The sequence below is a fragment of the Bos javanicus genome, chromosome 20 (assembly GCF_032452875.1).
Source record: "Bos javanicus breed banteng chromosome 20, ARS-OSU_banteng_1.0, whole genome shotgun sequence".
In the NCBI taxonomy this organism is placed as follows: domain Eukaryota; kingdom Metazoa; phylum Chordata; class Mammalia; order Artiodactyla; family Bovidae; genus Bos; species Bos javanicus.
In genome coordinates this window covers 40977835-41001839 of record NC_083887.1, presented here as the reverse complement: position 1 = coordinate 41001839, position 24005 = coordinate 40977835, and positions in this window count along the sequence as shown.

Sequence of the window (24005 nt, the reverse complement as noted above, 5' to 3'; positions counted from 1 at the left end):
TGAAACACCAGTTTAGATGTTGTTCTAAAGGCATTTTTTAAGATGTGATAAATGTTTAAATTGGTTGACTTTGAGAGCATCAGATTACTCTCCATAATGTGGGTGGGCCTCATCCAATCAGCTGAAGGCCTTAAGGGCAAAGACAGAAATTCCCCAAGAAAGAGGGGATTCTGCCTGCAGTCTGCCTTTGTACTCAAGACCGCAGTATCAGCTCTTCCCTGGGTCTCTAGCTTGCTTTGCAGATTTCAGACTTGCCATCCCCTACAATCATGTGTGCCAATTCCTTAAAATAAATCAATCTCTCTCTCTTGCTCTCACTACACCCTCTCTCCCTCCCTCCTGCTCTCTCTCCACACACACACACACACACACACACACACACACACACACACTATTGATTCTGTTTCCTTTGGAGAACCCTAATACAACTACCCTTAAGTCCAAACATACATGGCCTTTCTATAATTTGGTGTCAGCGAGGATATTTATAGCTGGTGGGGGTGGCTTTGCTCTCAGGCCTGATCTCATTGAGGATAAGCCTGCAGGAAAAACCAACAGGAGGCATGGGAGGAAATACAATGCACACTGATAGCCCAGTTTAAACAGTACCGGGAACCTTTATAGCAGCCTGCTTTGAAAGAACCTTTTTTAAAAAAACTGTATCCTTTCCCCCATTATAGCTTTCTGTCTATTCATCCTTCTGACACTGTTTGTTTCTCCCACTCTTGTGGGGAATCTGCAATATAGCAGCCCACCTCCCAGACTTATTCATGGGGTAGATGGTCAAGGCAACAACAGCCCATGTCTGTTCTATACCAGAGCTCATCACCAGGCCAGCTGTATGGGAGGCAGCAGGGGAAGTGCTATACGGATGCTCAGAGGCTGGCTTAATGCAATTGAAATTGATGCTCCTGAGAGGAGAGAGCCGCAGAGCTGGAGCTGCAGATAGAATTAGTAGGGGAGGGGACTGGGCTAGAACAGGGACAGAGGGAGAAGGTGGGCCTGGTGGGCCAGGGCCTACTTTTGAGCAATGTGATTACCTTGAAAGCCATGAGACAGGACATAAGGGCTGCAGAGAGGGATAGGCTGACAGGCAGTTTCTCCCCTTGCACATCCTCTCTGGTCACAGAGACAGTTAAGGGACCATTATCCCTAAACCATCATAGATGCCAGATGCACAAGACATGCTACTAATCACTTTCCTGCACCCAGTGAAATGACTATGTGGAAGCACTTGAAGCTGTACTGGCACCATCCATTTTACTATTATCTTTGGTACCTATAGGTGGGTTGCCATAGCAACATACAAGCAATAGCATGCTTAGTTGCTCAGTCCTGTGTGATTCTTTGTGACCCCAAGGATGGTAGCCTGCTAGGCTCCTCTGTTCATGGGATTCTCCAGGCAAGAGTACTGGAGTGGGTAGCCATTCCCTTCTCCACAGGATCTTCCTGACCCAGGGATCGAACCAGGTCTCCTGCATTGCAGGCAGATTCTTTACCCTCTGAGCCACCAGGGAAGCCCAATACTATATATATCTCCTTTGCCGAACTATATGTATGTGTATATATATGTGTATATATATATATGTATTATTTTTGCTGAACTTCTTTGCTGAACTATATATATATAATTCAGCACTTTAAAAAATTACCATCTATGGTAATAAAAAATTACCATCTATAAATCATCTATGATGATTTTCATTGAAATTCCCTGAATTATAAATTTTAAAAGATAATTAGTTGTAGCCCTTGACATCACTTTTCAGACAAGAAGGACAGGATGAGGGGACGTTTGTGGGTGAGGTTTTGTGGACGGAGAGTTATGTGGTGTTTGGAAGTCTTTGTGAAGGGTATAGCAGGGCCTCTCCATCCTTCCTCCTTACTAAGTCAGAGATCTCATATAATATATAAAAATAAACAGTTGTAATATTCTTTTAGATATCATTTTAGGATGACTAGAATGAGTTACTATGCTGTGATATGTCATAGAAAGAATACTTTCTTCTCATTCAGAATTCACAGGAATGTCCTATAATGGGCAAGTTACTCTGCTTAAGTCAACCAAATCCTTGGCAACCCCCCAAAAGTGGAATTCTCAAGCAGAGACTACTTACCCCCCCTCACCGCAGGGGGGTGTTTGGCAATGTTTGGAGACATGTTTTGGTTTTTGTGACTCTCTGTGTGTGTATACTCAGTCCTGTCTGCCTTTTGTGACCCCATGAACTGTAGCTTGAGAGGTTCCTCTGTCCATGGGATTCTTCAGGCAAGAATACTGGAACGGGTTGCCATTTCCTTCTCCAGAGGATCTTCCCCAGCCAGGGATCAAACCCTCGTCTCCTGTGTCTCCTTCACCCCAGAGCCACCCGGGAATGCACCACTCAGGACTGGGGGAGGGATGCCACAGTGAGGAGAGACCAGGGTTGCTGCTAAACGGCCGGCAGTGCACAGCCCCCACAGCAAAGAATTATCTGGCCCCATATCAACACTGTCAGGGTTGAGAAAACATTCCCAAGAACAAATTCTTCAGAGGGGCCCCTCTTCCCAGCCTTGTGGGAAACATGAACTTAAGGTGTAATTACAAACATCCCTGGCTTCTCTCTTTCTCCTGCATTCTTGGCCCCTCTTCTCCTTTCTCCAGGACAGCCTCCTCAGGAGAAACGGCACGTTTTTAAAAGGAATAAAAACAAATACTCCTATTTAGACTTCGCTACTTTTAACCCTTGTCTTTCCAAGCTTGCTCTGTTTTGCCCCTAAATCAACCAATGAGCTGTGCACAGGCAGTCCAAGGGGTCAAGGTCACACGGGTGTGTGAATGGCCAGGCTTCCTACATGCCTCCTTTGGTCCTCAGAGAGATGTGTGCAAGGCCCAGTTCGGGGAAGACTCCATCAGGCTGGGGCTTCCTTTTACCTTTTTTTTTTTTTTTTTAAAAAAGGCACTTGAAATTTAAAGAATGTGAACTTAAAGCAAATGGCAGGAGACATCCAGCTTTTGTTTGAGGGCTCCCCTGGGTGAGGGGATGCCTTGCCTCATCAAAACTGTCATTCTTGCTGTTCAGTTGCTCAGTCGTGTCCGATCCTTTGCTACTCCATGGACTGCAGCACACCAGGCTTCCCTGTCTATCACCGACTCCCGAAGCCTGCTCAAACTCATGTCAGTGATGCCATCGGGTCGGTGACGCCATCCAACCATTTCATCCTCTGTTGTCCTCTTCTTCTCCTGCCTTCAATCCTTCCCAGTATCAGGGACTTTTCTAATGAATCAGCCCTTCACATCATGTGGCCAAAGTATCAGCTTCAATATCAGTCTTTCCAGTGAATATTCAGGGTTGATTTCCTTTAGGATTGACTGATCTCCTTGTAGTCTAAGTGATTCTCAAGAGTCTTCTTCAGCACCACAGTTCAAAAGCATCAATTCTTCGGTGCTCAGCCTTCTTTATGGTCCAACTCTTCACATTCATACATGACTACTGGAAAAACCATGGCTTTAACTATATGGATCTTTGTTGACAAAGTAATGTCTCTGCTTTTTAATATGCTGTCTAGGTTTGTCATAGCTTTTCTTCCAAGGAGCAAGCCATCTTTTAATTTCATAGCTGCAGTCACCATCTGCAGTGATTTTGGAGCCCAAGAAAATGAAGTCTGTCACTGTTTCCTTTGTTTCCCCATCTATTTACCATGAAGTGGTGGGACCGAATGCCATGATCTTTGTTTTTTGAAAGTTGAGTTTTAAGCCAGCTTTTTCACTCTCCTCTTTCACTTCCATTAAAATTGTCTAGACTCAGAAATAAAGGTGTCTGTCAGGAGTCAAGATGGAGGAAGTTTGATAAAGTACACTGCTTACAATATCTTTCTTGATGTGGCTTAGGCCTTGCTGTACTCCTCAGAGCCTAAGCAAGCCTTGCTTATCTAGAAGCTTCCAGAGCTGAGACTAAAGTAAGAGAGAGTGGTTTGCTCAGGGCACAAAATTCACGGAGACACTCACTCTCAAGGTCCTGAAAGCTCAGGTTCAGGGTAGCACCTGTCTGAGAGTGCCCCAGGCAACTCTTGTTTCATTCTAGTCCTGACCCTGAGATTGCCCAATCCTCACAAGGGCCTGGAGCTGCCTCATGCCATTGGCAGGACATAGGAGGATACAAAACGTGAAATTCCCCAGGATTGTGAGTGACGGCAAACGTCCTTTTGTCCAGCTTTGGAAATAAACCCTAACAAGGTCTCTTAGCCTCGCATTCTTCTTCCCAGCTCTCACCGAGCCTATTCCAGGATTATTTTATGTGGTTCTCTAAGTTGTCTGTACTATCTTTCCATTTCCAAATCATTTATATACTCCTCTTTCTGACTATACAAGCAGTATCTTTCTTTTGACCTTCTGAATCCCTGTAGTGCTCAGTTTGTTCCTTATTTAAGGTACTTGCCAACGTTGTCATCCTCTTTTTCTTGGCACATTATTAATTTCTAACTTACTATTTGTGGTAGGTTAAATAAGGGACTGCAAGGAGATCAGACTTGTCAGTCCTAAAGGAAATCAACCTTGAATATTCATTGAAAGGACTGATGGTGAAGTTGAAGCCCTGATACTTTGGCCAACTCATTGGAAAAGACCCTGATGCTGGGAAAAGATTGAGGGCGAGAGTAGAAGGGGGCAACAGAGAACGAGATGGTTGGATAGCACCACCGACTCAATGGACATGAATTTGAGCAAACTCTGGGAGAGAGTGAAGGACAGAGGAGCCTGGTGTACTGCAGTCCATGGGGTCACAAAGATATGGAAATGACTTAGCAACTGAACAAGAACAACAAAATAATGGCCATGTCCTAATCCCTGGAACCTGGGCCTTTTACCTTATGTGGTAAAAGAAGGGATTTACAGATGTGATTAAGGATCTTGAGATGGGAGTTTATCCTGGATTATGCAGATGGGCTCCTAAGATGATCACAGATGTCCTTATAGAAGGGAGGCAGAGGGAAATCTGACTACAGAAGCAGGAGATGATGGAAGCCAGAGGTTGGAGTGATTTGAGCAGGAATTATGAGCCAAGGAATGTGGGCAGCCTCCAGAAGCCAGAAGTGAGGAAAACAAGGAAACAGATTCTCCCCTCAGAGACTGCAGAAGGGAGCTGCCCCGTCAATACTTTGACTTTAGCTCAGTGAGACTGGTTTCAGACTTCTGGACTCCGAAGCTACAAGAGAAGACATCTGTGATTTTGTCTTTAAATTTTTATCTGTTTTTAGCTGCACTGTGTCTCCGTTGCTGTGCGCGGGTTTTCTCTAGTGGTAGTGAGCAGGGGCTACTCTCTGGTTGCAGCCAGTGGCTCAGGCTTCTCATTGCGGTGGCTTTTCTTGTCGCAGAGCGCAGGCTCAGTAGTTGTGGTGCACAGGTTTAGTTGCCCCATGGCGTGTGGAATCTTCTCGGACCGGGGATCAAACCTGTGTCCCCTGCATTGACAGGTGGGTTCTTAACCACTGACCACCAGGGAAGTCCCGATCTGTATTGTTTTAAACCACTAAGTTTATGCCTATTTTTTACAGCAGCACCAGGGAACCAATACACAATCCTTGTAGTTTAGTAAATAGTACACATGGTGTTCTAGACCACGTACTCCGTGATCAGTGTTGCCCAGGGTTAAAAGTACTGGTTTATAAGCAACCAAACCAGGGTTCAAATTCTGGCTGACCCATGTAATCAGATCAGATCAGATCAGATCAGTCGCTCAGTCATGTCCAACTCTTTGCGACCCCATGAATCGCAGCATGCCAGGCCTCCCTGTCCATCACCAACTCCCGGAGTTCACCCAGACTCACGTCCATCGAGTCAGTGATGCCATCCAGCCATCTCATCCTCTGTCGTCCCCTTCTCCTCCTGACCCCAATCCCTCCCAGCATCAGAGTCTTTTCCAATGAGTCAACTCTTCACATGAGGTGGCCAAAGTACTGGAGTTTCAGCTTTAGCATCATTCCTTCCAAAGAAATCCCAGGGCTGATCTCCTTCAGAATGGACTGGTTGGATCTCCTTGCAGTCCAAGGGACTCTCAAGAGTCTTCTCCAACACCACAGTTCAAAAGCATCAATTCTTCGGTGCTCAGCCTTCTTCACAGTCCAACTCTCACATCTATACATGACCACAGGAAAAACCATAGCCTTGACTAGACGGACCTTTGTTGGCAAAGTAATGTCTCTGCTTTTGAATATGCTGTCTAGGTTGGTCAAAACTTTCCTTCCAAGGAGTAAGCGTCTTTTAATTTCATGGCTGTAGTCACCATCTGCAATGATTTTGGAGCCCAGAAAAATTAAGTCTGACACTGTTTCCACTGTTTCCCCAACTATTTCCCATGAAGTGATGGGACTGGATGCCATGATCTTTGTTTTCTGAATGTTGAGCTTTAAGCCAACCTTTTCACTCTCCACTTTCACTTTCATCAAGAGGCTTTTTAGTTCCTCTTCACTTTCTGCCATAACGGTGGTATCATCTGCATATCTGAGGTTATTGATATTTCTCCCGGCAATCTTGATTCCAGCTTGTGTTTCTTCCAGTCCAGCATTTCTCATGATGTACTCTGCATATAAGTTAAATAAACAGGGTGACAATATACAGCCTTGATGTACTCCTTTTCCTATTTGGAACCAGTCTGTTGTTCCATGTCCAGTTCTAACTGTTGCTTCCTGACCTGCATACAAATTTCTCAAGAGGCAGATCAGGTGGTCTGGTATTCCCATCTCTTGAAGAATTTTCCACAATTTATTGTAATCCACACAGTCAAAGGCTTTGGCATAGTCAATAAAGCAGAAATAGATGTTTTTCTGGAACTCTCTTGCTTTTTCCATGATCCAGTGGATGTTGGCAATTTGATCTCTGGTTCCTCTGCCTTTTCTAAAACCAGCTTGAACATCAGGAAGTTCACGGTTCATATATTGCTGAAGCCTGGCTTGGAGAATTTTAAGCATTACTTTACTAGAGTGTGAGATGAGTACAATTGTGCGGTAGTTTGAGCAGTCTTTGGCATTGCCTTTCTTTGGGATTGGAATGAAAACTGACCTTTTCCAGTCCTGTGGCCACTGCTGAGTTTTCCAAATTTGCTGGCATATTGAGTGCAGCACTTTCACAGCATCGTCTTTCAGGATTTGGAATAGCTCAACTGGAATTCTATCACCTCCACTAGCTTTGTTCGTAGTGATACTTCCTAAGGCCCACTTGACTTCACATTCCAGGATGTCTGGCTCTAGGTCAGTGATCACACCATCGGGATTATCTGGGTTGTGAAGATCTTTTTTGTACAGTTCTTCTGTGTATTCTTGCCATCTCTTCTTAATATCTTCTGCTTCTGTTAGGTCCATACCATTTCTGTCCTTTAGTGAGCCCATCTTTGCATGAAATGTTCCTTTGGTGTCTCTGATTTTCTTGAAGAGATCTCTAGTCTTTCCCATTCTGTTGTTTTCCTCTATTTCTTTGCATTGATCGCTGAAGAAGGCTTTCTTATCTCTTCTTGCTATTCTTTGGAACTCTGCATTCAGATGCTTATATCTTTCCTTTTCTCCTTTGCTTTTCGCTTCTCTTCTTTTTACAGCTATTTGTAAGGCCTCCCCAGACAGCCATTTTGCTTTTTTGCATTTCTTTTCCATGGGGATGGTCTTGATCCCTGTCTCCTGTACAATGTCACGAACCTCATTCCATAGTTCATCAGGCACTCTATCTATCAGATCTAGGCCCTTAAATCTATTTCTCACTTCCACTGTATAATCATAAGGGATTTGATTGAGGTCATACCTGAATGGTCTTGTGGTTTTCCCTTCTTTCTTCAATTTCAGTCTGAATTTGGCAATAAGGAGTTCATGGTCTGAGCCACAGTCAGCTCCTGGTCTTGTTTTTGCTGACTGTATAGAGCTTCTCCATCTTTGGCTGCAAAGAATATAATCAATCTGATTTCGGTGTTGACCATCTGGTGATGTCCATGTGTAGAGTCTTCTCTTGTGTTGTTGGAAGAGGGTGTTTGTTATGACCAGTGCATTTTCTTGGCAAAACTCTATTAGTCTTTGCCCTGCTTCATTCTGTATTCCAAGGCCAAATTTGCCTGTTACTCCAGGTGTTTCTTGACTTCCTACTTTTGCATTCCAGTCCCCTATAATGAAAAGGACATCTTTTTTGGGTGTTAGTTCTAAAAGGTCTTGTAGGTCTTCATACAACCGTTCAACTTCAGCTTCTTCAGCACTGAAGCACGTAATAGGCTTTTGCAAATAACTTGCCTATTGGGCTTTTGAACTTTCCTCCTTTATAAATAAGCAGACAATATTAGGTGTGCACTTTCCACTTTCCATTACAAACAGAGCTCTGATTTTGTATACGGTGGTAAATGTGACTATCTTAAAAATCAGCACACTGCACGGTCTCTCTCAAGGCTACAAGCAGCCATGGATACTTCTTGCCCTGGTCATTTCTGGGAGAGACTTGAGAGAAGGCTCTTTAGAAGAGAAGCTGAGGTTGATTTATCTGGCATGCTCCTTTGTCCTTGGACTTATCTTCTCAGAATGCCACATACTAAGAATGGCGGAGGGGAAAGGTAGACTTACCTTGGGTCCCTAATGGAATCAGAGTGTTCTAGCCCTGATCTGCTTACCTCTAGTCTTCTTGCTTTGTGAGAAGAATAAGCCCCTTCTTTGGTTAAGCCCCTGTTTTTTGTGCTCTGTGTTTTGTTAATCCTATGATTCATTGTTGGCTCCACTCTTGTGGGACTTGTTCTATCTTTGATTCTAGTATTCTAGTACACTGTGCCTGGATCTCTCATTGAGTCCTAAACAACCTGAAGGGGCATATTACCAAGTAACAGCACAGGCTCTGGGGTCCAGTAGACCTGGTGTGTTGGTCAGGATGAGTGGTGCCAGGTACCCCAGCAGATGGAACTCAAAGTCTCTGTGGCCTCACACAATAGAAGCACGCTGTCATTCAGGAAACTAGGTCCTTACCATCTTCTAGCTCTTTACAAATGCCTAATCTCATTAGCCCTGGAGGAGTGCATGGCAATCCACTCTAGTATTCTTGTCTGGAGAATCCCATGGGCAGAGGAGCCTAGTGGGCTACAGTCCATGGGGTTGCAAAGAGTCAGAGATGACTGAAGTGCCTTAGCAGTCTCATTAGAGTAGTTTTCTGGTGTATGTAATTATGAACTTGGACAGATAGAGGTACTTATTAGATTCAGCTCTAAGAAACTGACATTTGAACAGAAAAGTAGTCTACAAAATAGCAGTTTCATGTGATTCTACCTAATTTTGATTTTAAGCAAAAGACTCTACATCCATTTCTTTAGCTATAAAATTGGATACTAAAACTCCCTCCTTTTAGGGAGCTTATGAAGATTCAATAAAAGGACTTTGCATAGTATCCAACATACAGTAGGAGGCTCAAAGAGTTAATATTTTTTACCCAGTTCCTAGCACAGTGCCTATGGCACATACTAGCCACTCCTTAATTACCTTTAAAAAAACTGAGATCTGTATAATTCACATACCATAAAATTCACCCTTTTAAAGCATACAGCTCAGTGGTTTTTAGTGTATTCATAAAGTTGTACAGAAATCACCACTAACTCCGGGGCATTTTCATCATCCCACAGAGAAGCCATATACCCAATTAGCAGTCACTTTAATTATCTTTTGAATGAATAACCTTTATCTCAGAATGGCTGAGAATATCTGGCTCATAGGACCCACTCAGTATTTATTGATTTTATTGGCCCTTACTATACAGAAGCAGTCCTTGTTTATTCAACAATTTGATAACCTAATTTAGTATGAGGGTGTGCGCATGATCACTGGCGTCCCACATTTAAGCTCAGGATGTCAGCTTCCCCCACCTGAGAGTAATAAAAAGACAGAATAATAACAAGCACCATAATGACGTTGGTAGTAATCCTGGCTGTGTATTGAAGACGACACGAGGGAGCTGTTGTGGAGTGGTGAGGCTGTGGGGCTCTTCTCCAAGGCCAGGAGAGGATTCCCTGGGGAGTTTGGGAGGCGGAGCTCCAATTTCCACATTCCTCTCACCTGCACCGACCTCCTTCTTGTTCTCCTGCTGGCAGTCGCTGCAGCTCTTATGGCTGCAAGAGAAGAAACTGAACCAGTGTTCAGGAGGGTGCCTCGAAAGCTCCTCACTTGTATTAATCGTTTACTTCAGAACATTTTATAAATAGCTCTATTTTGGGCACATACAAAGAAGGGCAAGTCAAAGTGAAAATAGCCTACTTCTTCTTCTTGGCTAAGAATGCCTACCTTCCACACCTGTCCAACCGGATGGGATGTGTCATAGGGGGAGTTGGTCTGATTCTGTTCAGATTGACAGCTGCAGAAGCAGATACATCTTTGCCTACTTTACATTCTTAAAGAAAGGTCATCCTGGAAGTCAGCCCAATTTAGTATTTGTGTTACTCTGCTTGGTTCATTGTTTCAAAAGGTTAATCACCGTACTGTATTTATTCTGGAGACGGTTCATTGCTCTTACGCTGAAACAGTCCAGTTCTCTTTTGCACCTGCTGTGGCTACGAGGGCATCCTTCCGGCTTGGGTCCTTCGTTAAGGGTGCGGACTGCTGTCAACTTAGAAGGAACAAGAAATAGTGTGCACTGCATCAAAATCGAAAGATAGGCCAACCTCAAGAGATATTTCATGTTCAGTTCCAGACCACTGCAATAAATTGCATATCACAATGAAGCAAGTCATGTGAAATTTTTGGTTTCCTGGTGCATATAAAAGTTATGTTCACACTAAGTGAAAATCACTCAGTCATGTACGACTTGTTGTGACCCCATGGACTATACAGTCTATGGAATTCTCCAGACCAGAATACTAGAGTGGGTAGCCTTTTCCTTCTCCAGGGGATCTTCCCAACCCAAGGATCGAACTCAGGTCTCTAGCATTCAGGCAGAGTGTTTACCAGCTGAGCCACCAGGGAAGCCCAAGAATACTGGAATGGGTAGCCTATCCCTTCTCCACTGGATCTTCCCGACCCAGGAATCGAACTGGGGTCTCCTGCATTGCATGCTCACATTATACATAGTCTATTAAGTGTGCAATAGCATTATATCTAAAAAAGTACATACCTTAATTTAAAATACTTTATTGCTAGAAAAAAATGCTAACTATCTGAACCTTCAATAAGTTGTAACGTTTTTGCTGGTGGAGGGTTTGAAATATTGTGAGAATTACCAAAACATGGCACAGAGACATGAAGTGAGCAAATGTTATTGGAAAAGGGCATCGATAGATTTGCTCAATGCAGGGTTCCCACACTTCAATTTGTAAGGAATGCAATGTCTGCAAAGCACAATAAAGTGAAATGCAACAAAACAGGTTATGTCTGTAGTTCCATTATTTTAACACCTGGTGCCTGAGAATGAATAGATACAGAAAAGAGATGCTTAATTGTGGATGTAAGTAACTCAATGACAAAACGTTAAAAAAAAGAGGAACAATCAAAATAAAACTTGCTGGCAGAATAAAGAAACAAAAATGAAAATAAAAACAGCCCATTGGTTACAATTGGTTACACAGTTGTCTTGAATCACATGGAATATTTAGTCCGACCTTTGACAGAACAGGAAAGTGAGGGTCAAAGAGGTGAAATGACTTGCCCCAGCCCTTTTCTGGTCAAGACCACTTTTGGCCTCCGGTCTCTGCTCTTCAGCATTTTTCTGTCACTCTATATAGTCCCCCACATATCAGTTCTGAGTGACAATAATAGAGTTCGGGCACTTCTAATCCTTCTTTCTTTTCACATATAAGTGATATTTAATGGTGTTTGTCTTTCTCTTTCTGATTGACTTAGTTCGATAATCTCTCGGTCCATCCACATTGTGCAAATTGCATTATTTCTAAAGTAGCCTTTTAAATAGGGCGAGAAAAAGTATTCATTCATGTTTTTCATCAAAAATAAATAAGACAGAAGTGATGGTGTTGATTTCTTCACTTTGCTATGTCCCTTTGTGTGCAGGTCATGTTTTCCTCATTGGTTTTATACCCTAGTCTGACTTATACATGACTTATACATACTTACACATGACTTTCCAAGTTCAGCATTACTGGGGATATAAAACTAACAATAGCCTGAACCCTACTGTGGAAGAGCAAAACTATTTAGTTCTTACAGTCTAGGCCTGATAATCTAGCAGAAGTCACTGAGGAACAAGCATGTCACATATAAAAAGTGTTACTAAAAAGTAGGCCTTTTAAAAAACAGAGACACCAGAAGCGATGCACTTGTCTTCCTTGGTTAATCATAGTTGAATTTTTGAAACTGAAAGTAATAAGCTGATTTTTTTGAACAACATGTTTACTAAAGAGACTGTACTCTGAAAAGACCACAGTTCTGAGTGAGGGAAAGTGGCGTTGTCATCTTGACCCTCAGCTGTTGGTTTCTGTGATGGTCCAGAGTCAGACATCCTGAACTCCAGTATTCTAAAGTGTTGCCTGATTGTTCTTTTTTTTTCTTTTTTTCTTTTTTGAGTTTTCTCAACACAGGCATCATTTAGGTCTTGGGTTAAGTGTCTTTAACAGGGCTGTTGGTGGGTTGAGTTCTTGTTTCAGCAAAGACCTTGACAGATTGGATTGTCCTTCTAATCACTGTGACTAACGTACTGGTTCCTATATTCGATAGTTCACGTGGTGCTTCTGAACAGTCTCCCTACGGATGTGACGGTTACCCAGCCAGGTAAACTCTTGCATCAGACCCCAGCTAAAGAGGAGAACGCTTGGATTAGATTTTCATATTGGTTTCATATGCCACAGGCCTAGCAACATAGGATGCCTGTTAAGTTATGAGCAATCCAAAAAATTTACCTAAGCAAGATGATACCTTTATGTACTGTCTGCCATAGCAGTCTCCTTGGGAGGTGATGCACTTGTTCAAACAGTAATAACATATTTACACCCACCTCTTTTTTTGAATTGTCACTAAGGCAAATTAGTGATCCATATAAAGACTTCATTTTATAAATGTCTTAATTACTCATCCATCATGAATCTGAGACTTTTTTTGGTTTTCACAAATAGAAATTGACCTCACTTGGACTTCCTTGGTGGTCCAGTGGTTAAAACTCTGCACTTCCAACTCAGGGTTTGTGAGTTTGAGCCCTGGTCAGGGAACTAAGATCCCATATGCCCTGTTGCATGATCAAAAAAGAAAAAGGGATCATACTGTCTGGTTTTTGTCCTTCTTACTTCTTCATCTTGGCGTTTGTTGATATGTTCTTTCTTCTGTCCACTCTATTCAGATCAAGGCTGGTGAGATCTCTTTGTCAGGATCTTCTGGCTGTTGGTGCCACATCTTTGCTACTCTTGGCGAGTGAGGAAGATATCCTGCTGAGTGCTACAGCACCCCGAGGGGTTCCAGGATTCAGCGAGGCTGCCTTAGGCCTGCCATCCTTGACGTGTCACATAGACATTTCCACGCACACCCTGGGGGTACAGAGGACCTCCGAGAGGGTGCCCATCTGGAAAGATAGGCAATGATTTGCTTTGCTCCCAATCCCCAAACTCTCTGGGGATCTTCCCCCAGGGCTGGCCTGGGGACAGAGAACAACTGCTTCTCAAAGGCACTAAAGACATTCCATTTCTCTTCTCTCGCAGACTAGAGAAAATCTGCTAGTGGGAGATTTCCCTAGTGGGAAAATCTCCGGTGGGAGTAGGGGCAGACAGGTTAGAATGTGACTAATTACATGTTATTTTAAATCTGTAATTTATGCCTGGAATCCTAAGATTTTGAAAGCTGAAAGCCAAGAATCCGACCCCCTTGCTCTGCTCTGACATTCTTCCCTTTGTGGAATGATGGGAGTGAGAAAGTGGGGGTGGGGGAGAGAGGGTCAGGAGGGAGGAAGTGCTGGGAACTGGAGCCAAAATGGGTCATGTTTCAAAATAATATCCTGCTGCTTGTTTAAATCTTTTCCTGAAGTTTTGGGAGGAATGAGTAATAGAAGGTATTAACAGTGCAATGAAGTGTGAGGAACCGTTTAAAAGTTTCCCCAAACTCTCTAGCAGGTCTCTAGGAGTTTCTTGATAGCCGTCTCTTCCTCAAGTTCTGGTCTTCCGTGGTTACTAAGTGCTTTCCCTAGCTCTTTTCCTTCTCCTCTCAGCTCCCCAAACCGCCTCCCTTTCTGGTCTACCTATGGATACTCCAATTTCAATTCATTTCCTTAGCCTTCTTCTCTTTCTTTTGGTGGCACCACCAGGCATGTGGGATCTTAGTTCTCTGACAAGGGCTCGAACCCAAACCCCCTGCACTGGAAGTTAGAGTCTTAACCACTGGACCACCAGAGAAGTCCCTAGCTCCTTTTTTTGTTTTTAAAAATTTTAATTTATTTACTTAGTTTTGGCTGGGCTGGGTTCTCGCTGCTGTGTGGACTTTTCTCTAGTTGTGGTTAGTAGGGGCTACTCTCTAGCTGTGGTGCGAGCGCTTCTCATTGCAGTGGTTTCTATTGTTGCTGAGCTCAGGTTTAGGGAGCAAGGGTCAGTACTTGGTGCCATGTGGTCTCAGTAGTTGTGGTTCCCGGGCTTGGTTGATCTGAGGTAAGAGGGACCTTCCCAGATCAGAGATTGAACCTGTGTCTCCTGCATTGGCAGGCAGATTCTTTACCACTGTAGCACAAGGGAAGCCCCCTGGCCTTCTTTTTGCATTATCCATTGTTTCTAGACCCAGACTTGAACCAGGAACTCTAGTCCTTTCATATCCGAAGATTCCCTCTAGGAATTTTTTGTGAAAGGAGCAACTCCCATCACCATCCTGTAGAAATACATGCAGGTTTTGGAAGCAACTGCAATCCTATTTTGCTGTAAATAAGATTTCTCCTTTCTCTTTTACTCAAATGTAAATTTTTTTGACATTATATTTACTTAAAAATAATAGAAATCACTTCTGAACAAAGATTTCCTAATAGTTTTGCCAGGAACCACAACCCAGGAAAATGGAACCAGCTACATTTGCATGCAAAGCATCATATCTCCCTGCTTCTAAAAATTCATACTTCCTTAACCATTCTCCACCTCCTGAGGCTCAGAGAAATGAAACCCAAACCTACCACAGGCACACCACTTGGTCCCCTCAGTGACACAGACTGAATGAAAACTTCTGTTAAAGGGACAAGGGATGGAGGTGCAGAGGATTCTATGTTCATTTATGCCTGCTTGGTTTACCTGGAACATTAAGCATGATTTTGAAGGAAAACAAATATGTCATCCCAAAATATGCCTTAATATTGACATCAACATTATTTTGAGCTAGAGGCACTTAAAAAAAAAAAAAAACCAGCAAGTACAAGAAGGATGGATTTCCCTGGTAGTTTGGTGGAAAAGAATCCTCCTGCCAATGCAGGAGACTTGCAGGAGACAAGGGTTCAATCCCTGGATAGGGAAGATTCCCTGGAACAAGAAATGGCAACCCACTCCGGTATTCTTACTTGGAAAATCCCATGGACTGAGGAGCCTGGCAGGCTGTAGTCATGCATGGTTACTTTCAGTTCAGTTCAGCTCAGTTCAGTTGCTCAGTCGTGTCCGACTCTTTTCGACCCCATGAATTGCAGCACGCCAGGCTTCCCTGTCCATCACCAACGCCCGGAGTTCACTCAGACTCATGTCCATCGAGTCCATAATGCCATCCAGCCATCTCATCCTCTGTCGTCCCCTTCTCCTCCTGCCCCCAATCCCTCCCAGCATCAGACTCTTTTCCAATGAGTCAACTCTTCGCATGAGGTGGCCAAAGTACTGGAGTTTCAGCTTTAGCATTATTCCTTCCACAGAACACCCAGGACTGATCTCCTTCAGAATGGACTGGTTGGATCTCCTTGCAGTCCAAGGGACTCTCAAGAGTCTTCTCCAACACCACAGTTCAAAAGCATCAATTCTTCGGCCCTCAGCTTTCTTCACAGTCCAACTCTCACATCCACACATGACCACTGGAAAAACCATAGCCTTGACTAGATGGATCTTTGTTGGCAAAGTAATGTCTCTGCTTTTCAATATGCTTTCTAGGTTTGTCATAACTTTCCTTCCAAGGAGTAAGCGTCTTTTAATTTCATGGCTGCAGTCACCATCTGCAGTGATTCTGGAGTTTCATAAAGTATGTTTTTTTAAGGAATTAATTTGTATTTTTGCCTATATTTTTAAAAAAGTCAAATAGCACTAGAAGGGTGAAAAGAGTTTCGGGAGGGATGTTTTCACATTAATGCTCAGACTTTGACTCCATCTTTGGTAGTCTATTTTTTCCTTAACTCTTCACACAGACCCTCTCCTTCTCCCCCAAAAGATTTAACTGCCTTCTCCTCCAAGGGTGGGCTGGATGTGCACCATGGATCTAATTGCTCCATTGTTGTTGTTCAGTCACTAAGCTGTGTCCAACTCTGTGACCCCAAGAACTGCAGCACGACAGGCTTCCCTATCCTTCACTCTCTCCCTGTGCTTGCTCATACTCACGTCCACTGAGTCAGTGATGCATCCAACCATCTCATCCTCTGTCGTCCCCTTCTCCTCTTACTGGAGGAGGGAGCTTCAGCTTCCACATCAGTCCTTTCAATGAATATTCAGGGTTGGTTTCCTTTAAGACTGACTGGTTTGATCTCCTTGCAGTCCAAGGGATTCTCAAGAGTCTTCTCCAACACCACAGTTCAAAATCATCAATTCTTTGGTGTTCAGCCTTCTTTATGGTCCAACTCTCACATCCATATGTGACTCCTGGAAAAATTGTTCACCTTTTTTTTTCACCCCCCCACCCCGCACCCCAAGACTTCCATGCCATTTCAGGTTTGTATTCTGAACTCTTCAGGATTCTGCTTCTATTTTGCCAAATCTCTGAACATCCCTCCACTTGTCCTCCCTCTTCATATTCTGGACTTCTGCACCCCATACATTCTCTGCCATAGTGGCCCTGAGAGGACTCTTCTTGGACCACTTGCTGCAGGGAGTGAGATGGATCCAGGGCCTGCTGATCACTATGGAATGCTGTTTTTACCGAGTGTCATCCTGCTGGGCCCATGGCCTCCTTTCTCTCCTAGGTACATGTCCTTTCCTGTTGCACATTGGGACCTAGGAGTTTATTTTTGGTGGCCACCTTGAGACCACACAGTTCCACAGCTGTGCAATAATCAGTGGCAAAGAAGGAAGGTTGCCTCTCTCCTCTCTGCATTCAGGCAAATGAATTTCAAAGCAGAATTATCTGGACCCAGCGGTTTAAGTTTAGAAGAACAGACCTTCCTTTCCCTTATTACTCCTAGTGCTCCCTCTGTTGGACCTGGACAGGGGCACAGACAGCTCAGCTGGCATGCATGCGTGCCAAGTTGCTTCAGTCAGACTCTTTGCAATCCTATGGACCATAGCCTGCCAGGCTCCTCTGTCCATGGGATTCTCCAGACAAGAATACTGGAGTGGATTGCCATGCCTTCCTTCAGGGGATCTTCTTGACCCAGGGATCGAACCTGCAACTCTTCCATCTCTTGCATTGGCAGGCAGATTCTTTACCACTAGGGCCATCTGGGAAACCCATCAGCTCGGGCCACGTGCAAATGAAAGTGACTCTGATATTCTAGGAATTCATCACATCTTACCGTAACAGAACCACCTCCTCTGTAGAGTGTCTAGTTTCCAGTTCTTTCTTCTTTTTTCAGCCTATCAAGGAGGGGAAATTTCCCCCCTGTTCCTCTTGGTTCTTCTGGCTGGTCTAATAATTAAATTGACACAAGACAGATTAATAGGAGAAAACCAAATTTAATTTGTATGTGCAGGAGCTTATAGAATAGGAGATTTAAAGAAGTGACCAAAGCGGGCAATTTCTTTAATCCTTTTTAGACAAAGGAAAAATAAATTTGTGAAGAACTGACAAGACAAAAAAGTTTGGGCTTGGGAATTAGTAAAGAAGTAACAAGGTTTTTCCTCCAACTTCTTGGCCTTGAAGTCCCTGTCTCTGGTGATAAAGGATGCCTCTCTATCTCTTGCTCCAGGGAGGGTACTTTTCACATGGGAGATTTATTTCCTGCTCACAAGTGGACAAAGGAGGGTCAGAATGTCCTTCATGTATTAGCTGTTTCTTAAGTTATTTTAACTTAAAGTAATCCATGCAACAAAGTGGCACATTTTAGGGCTGCCTGCCCTGAACCCCAAACCGCATCTCAGTCCTTTCTTTTACCATGTGACAAAATCCAAACTCCTTGCACTTCATTAAGGGCCCTCTGCCATCTGGCTTCACTCTGCTTTTCCAGATGAATTTCCTATTGTTCCTCCATGCTCTCTTTCTACACTGATAGAATCCACTGCTCATAGCCTCTCAATGTACCTTACTCATTTCGTGGTCATACCTAGCTCAGAGTCTTCCTCTATTCCCACTTCAAAGGTTCTCTCTCCTCTCCCTTGGTCAAGCTTAAGGCTGTTTTCCTCTTCAAAGCATTCTCAGTCTATTCCAGTTCAGAGGCCCAGGTCTCTGTGAAATTTTATAGTATTTGTGGTTGTAGCTTTCACTTGACAGTTACACGGAGTCTTGTACCGTTTCATGTATGTGAAGCGAAAATTGCTCAGTTGTGTCCGATTCTTTGCAACCCCATGGACTATACAGTCCATAGAATTCTCCAGGCCAGAATACTGGAGTGGGTAGCCGTTCCCTTCTCCAGGGGATCTTCCAAACTGAGGGACTGAACCCAGGTCTCCTGCATTGCAGGTGGATTCTTTATCAGCTGAGCCACCAGGAAAGCCCAAGAATACTGGAGTGGGTAGCCTATCCCTTCGCAGGGGATCTTCCTGACCCAGGAATTGAACTGGGGTCTCCTACATTGCAGGCAGGTTCTTTACCAGCTGAGCTACCAGGGAAGCCCATTTCACATATACTGATACCTCAAAGAACAAACCCTTGGCTAACACAATCTATTCCTCTGGGCACAGAACCCACAGGAGGGAAGCTTCGGGATTCCTTGGTGCTAATTAAGAGGAGTGATGAGTGAGGAGGAAGAGGCAGTGGTGCCGTCTTGGATCTTGGAGAAAGGCTAGAACTGGGCTCTGGTAACTCTGCAGAGCTGGCATTTCCTGGGGCTTGGGCAGTCCTGGCATTGAGCCTGGGGAGCTGCCGTGTGGGCTCCTCCTCTGTACAGCCTATGGTCTCAAGTGGGGTTCTACGTCAGGAGAATATGCTGTTATTTAAACTCGTCTCAACCTTAGGGCCTTAACACATGCTGCTTTCTCTGCTTTGAACTCCTAGCACCTAAATTTTAGCCTGGTTGTCTCTTTTCATTAGGGTCCCTGCCTGAATACTCCCATTTCACCCCTTTCAGGGTCTAAATTAACTTCACCCCAACACTCTTTACTACTTCATCTTGTTTTTCTTTTATTTTTTATAGCACTTATCTGAAATTACCATCTCTATTTAATTCTTTATTTGCTTATTGTCTGCTCCATGAGTTTACAGTGAACCAGTCAGTTTTGTTCATTCCTGAATTCTCAGCACAGAGCAGTTCTGGCATATGGTAGATGCTCAATACACAGTTTATGAAATGAGGGAATAAACTGGGGAAGGACCTTTGGGCAGTTTCCTGAACTTGAGTAAAGAGAGGTGTAGCTCTTTCTATCTTGGAGGAAAGTGTGCATGCTAAGTGACTTCAGTCTTGTCCCACTCTTTGTGACCCCATGGACCATAGTCCCCCGGGCTCCTATGTCCATGGGATTCTCCAGGCTAAGACAGTGGAGCAGGGTTGCCATTTCCTCCTCCAGGGTATCTTCCAGACCCAGAGATGGAACCTGCGTCTCTTATGTCTCTTGCATCACCTGGTGGGTTCTCTACCACTAGTGCCACCTGGGAAGCCCGTCTTGGAGGGGAGGGAACAGATACCATGAGTCAAATGACTCCACCCAGTTTCCTGGACTCTGTCTTTCCATAGCCAGAGAGAACCATATCCATAGCTTTCAGCGCCCAGGCCACCCAATGATCCTCTAGTTACCCCACTACATAAGCTCAGTCCAATCAAACACCTCCTACAAAGCCCCAGGGCACTACTGGCCCCAAGGGAACTCTAGTTGGCTGGTCATAGTCAGTGAGGGTGCTTCCCTAACTACCTTTGGGTGTGTAAACTCCAGGCTTGCAAGCTACCATGCTGGAACAGTGGTTCCTGAGTGAGCTTCATCTTTTTACAGTTTAATTTTCATATTTTTATTTTTGACTTTTTCATTTTTCTCATTGAAGTCTATCTTATATATTGTAAAATACCCAAGTATCAAATGAAATTTTACATCTGAATGGGCTTCCCAGGTGGTGCTAGTGATAAAGAACCTGCTTGCCAATGCAAGAGACAGAAGAGATGGAGGTTTGACTCCTGGGTTGGGAAGATCCGCTGGAGGAGGACATGGCAAACCACTCCAGTATTCTTGATGGAAGAATTGCATGGACAGAGGAGCCTGGTGGGCTACAGTCCATGGGGTTGCAGAGTGGGACATGACTGAAGCGACTTAGCATGCATGCGTGCATGCATTACATCTATATATGCCTATCTCTTGCTGAGGGTGAAAGAGGAGAGTGAAGAAGCTGGCTTGAAACTCAACATTCATTGTACAAGTTTCCTAGAAGTCTTTGTGCCCTCACAAAATAGAACAGGGCTCATTGGCTTTAAGAGACTGTAAATGAAAGAAATAATTTGAAAAGCAGAATGGAAACAGACTACAGCAAGACTCAGACTCAGCAAGATGCACTGAGAGAAAAATAAGCTACAATAAAACATCGTTAATTAAAAATTCATTATGGCAAGGCAAGTTTGATTAGGTGAAAAATGTTCATAAATTAAAAAAACAATTTAAATCCTCCGTTAAATATGTGTGTATATCTATCAGGTATAAAGCGCAAATTCAGTGCATCTAAATAAAGGTGTGGCCACATAAAGATCGTCATGGAGGGTATTTTAATATAATTGACGAGAGTGATTAGAAACTATGCATATCAAGTGGAAAAAGGGTGATTTTTAAAAAGCATTTAAGTAGTTCAGACCCATCAGGCTTCCTTATGTACAATTAATTTGCTTTAGCAAACTCTTCAACTTTAAGTCATTATCTTCAATTCCAGGAGGAATCAGTGAGGTTTTACTGTAAAAGTAGAATAACATTTCAAATGATAAAGAGTCCAGCATCACCCATACCAAAAAATTAGTCACGAATCTTCAGTTTGGAAAGCTATTACTATACAATATAGCAAGAACCAAATATTCACACAGCTGGAAGCAAAACCAGGTAAGTAGCAGGAAATCCTCACAGTGTTGTACCTCTGGTTCCTTTACTCAGTAGAAATACAACTGCAATTTACAATCAAGCAGTAGAACCACTGCTTATTAAGAGGCAATAAATTGTAAGCATCTCAGTGGGGAGACAGAGGAGTATTTTTGAATGCAGTCACAGTAGGGAGCTGCGGAAATGGGGTTAGGTAGGATTCAACACGACACATTAAGAGCAAGATGCGTCTGCACTTTAGGTTTCTGAATGATATGATTACAGGCACAATCGAGCAAATAAAAACCAGAACAACCAACATATGAACCCTGAGCTTCCACATTCCCCTTTCAGGTGAGACGCTGACACAGACCATCATTATCTAGGAGAATATGGCTTTCATTAAATCTCAATGTGTCTCCCAAGTGGAGTGCTTATAAAATAAGTTCTTCTAAACCATGTACACTTAACTTTGAAATGGAGACACACAGATACATGTAAACATCAAAAGAATCACTCTGTTCCACGTCTGGGTCCAAACCAGTCCAGGCTTGGTGGAATATTAAGAGGCTGGGGCCTGATTAAACAATGAGGATGCAGGAGCTCAGACGGTACTAAATAAATCATTAGGAGACAATCAAGAAATGGCTTGTACATTAAACCATTTCAGAAAACCAAGTTTGACTAAATACTTTCAAGTTTGTCTTACTTTAGAAAAGCAGAACATTTAAAATCAAAATTATCTGAGTGTATTTAAAATTGCCACCCTAGTTCATAGTAATTTTCTATTTTATTACCTTTGGGCTAAGGATTAAATATTTTCTTAGGCAAAAATCTTTTCTATGTTCTCAATTATTATGCTGTGAACAATTTTTGTTTCATGGTTCTTTTGTTTTTTTTTATTACTTACAGTTTTGTTCATCTTCATTGAATTTCATATTTGAGAGACTCTTGTCTTGATTGAAACAAATTTGCAGGACCATTGCTTTCCTCTGGTTTGGAGATAAGACTCTTACATGGCCTTGTGGACCTCCTAGAGATCACGGTGCATTGACCTCCACCCTTAGATTGTAGTAAAGGGGAGAATGTGAGCCCTTACTTTCTCAGACTTGGGTCAGGGAGCTCAGCAGGGCCGTGTCTTTTTGACTGACCCCATAGGGACTTCATTGTTTCTTTATGACTTCAAGAATAGGGATCCATTTTGTAACTCCTCAGAGGAACTGTTCTTTGGCTCATAACCTGTCCTTTTCTCCATGGATTAATTTTCTTGCCTTAATTTCACAGGAATGTAAGCTTCAGGAGCTCTGTAAGGGCTGAGGTTTTTGTCTGTTTTCTCTTCTGCTGTATTTGTACCACCAGCATCTGAGTCAGTGGCTGGTGTACATAGTAGGTGCTCAATAAAAATGTGTTCAATGAATTTCTAAAAAAAAAAAAAAGTCAACATTAAAAAAAACGAACAGCATGGCATTCGGTCCCATCACTTCATGGCAAATAAATGGGAAAAAAGTGGAAACAGTGGCAGACTTTATTTTTTTGGGCTCCAAAATCACTGTGGATGGTGACTGCAGCCATGAAATTAGAAGATGCTTGCTCCTAGGAAGAAAAGGTATGATAAACCTAGACAGCGTATTAAACAGCAGATACATCACTTTGCCAGCAAAGGTCTGTATAATCAAAGCTATGGTTTTTCCAGTGATCACGTACACATGTGAGTGGACCATATAGAAGGCTGAGAGCTGAAAAATTGATGCTTTTGCACTGTGGTGCTGGAGAAGACTTGAGAGTCCTTTGGACAGCAAGTAGATCAACCCAGTCAATCCTAAAGGAAATCAACCCTGAAAGTTCACTGGAAGCACTGATGCTGAAGTTGAAGTTCCAATACTTTGGCCACCTGAAGTGAAGAGCCGACTCATTGGAAAAGACCCTGATGCTGGGAAAGATTGAAGGCAAGAGGAGAAGAGGGCAGCAGAGGATGAACTGGATAGCATCAGCGACTCAATGGACATGAGTTTGAACAAACTCCAGGAGACAGTGAAAGACAAGGAAGCCCGGAGTGCTGCAGTCCATGGGGTCACAGAGACGGACATGACTTAGCAATTGAACAATGCTCATCTAATTACCACCCAGACCAAGATATATTCAGCATCCCAGCAGATTCCTTCATACTCACTCCAAGTGATAGTCCCCTGAGGCTAACCTGACCTAGATCGCTATGGATTATTTTTGCTTTTTTTGTGCTTTGCATAAAAGGAACTAGACAGCAAGTATTTCATTTTTAAGAAGTAGTCATGTAGCCTGATGTTGCATGCATAGAAGTGGGCTAGAGTGTTTGAGGTCTCCCTCAGCCTGCAGCATCCAGGGTTTGACTCATGACTCATTCTCTGTATCACCTACAGCAGAACTCATTTAACCTTGTAAACCCTTGGTTTCTTTATAAAATGGAGAGAACAATCATTTCTACACTGGAAAGTGCTTATTAGGACGAGTGTTATATGTGAAGTGCCTCACTGCAGTGCCTGGAACATAGTGGATGCTTGATAAATGTGTGTTGAATATGTATTCTTGGCTATAATAGGCATTAATTAAATATAAATTCAAAGACTCTATGAGTCATATTCCTGCTTATGGCACGGATATCTCTTGCCTTCTGTGAACTCACATTTGCAGAACTTCAGTTTAGGTACATTTTTTTTTTTTTTTTTGCCCCACAACGTGCAGGATCTTAGTTCCCTGACCAGGGATTGAACTTCAGGCATCTGGCAGTGAAAGTGCCAAGTCCTAACCACTGGACTTCCAGGGAGTTCCCAGAAC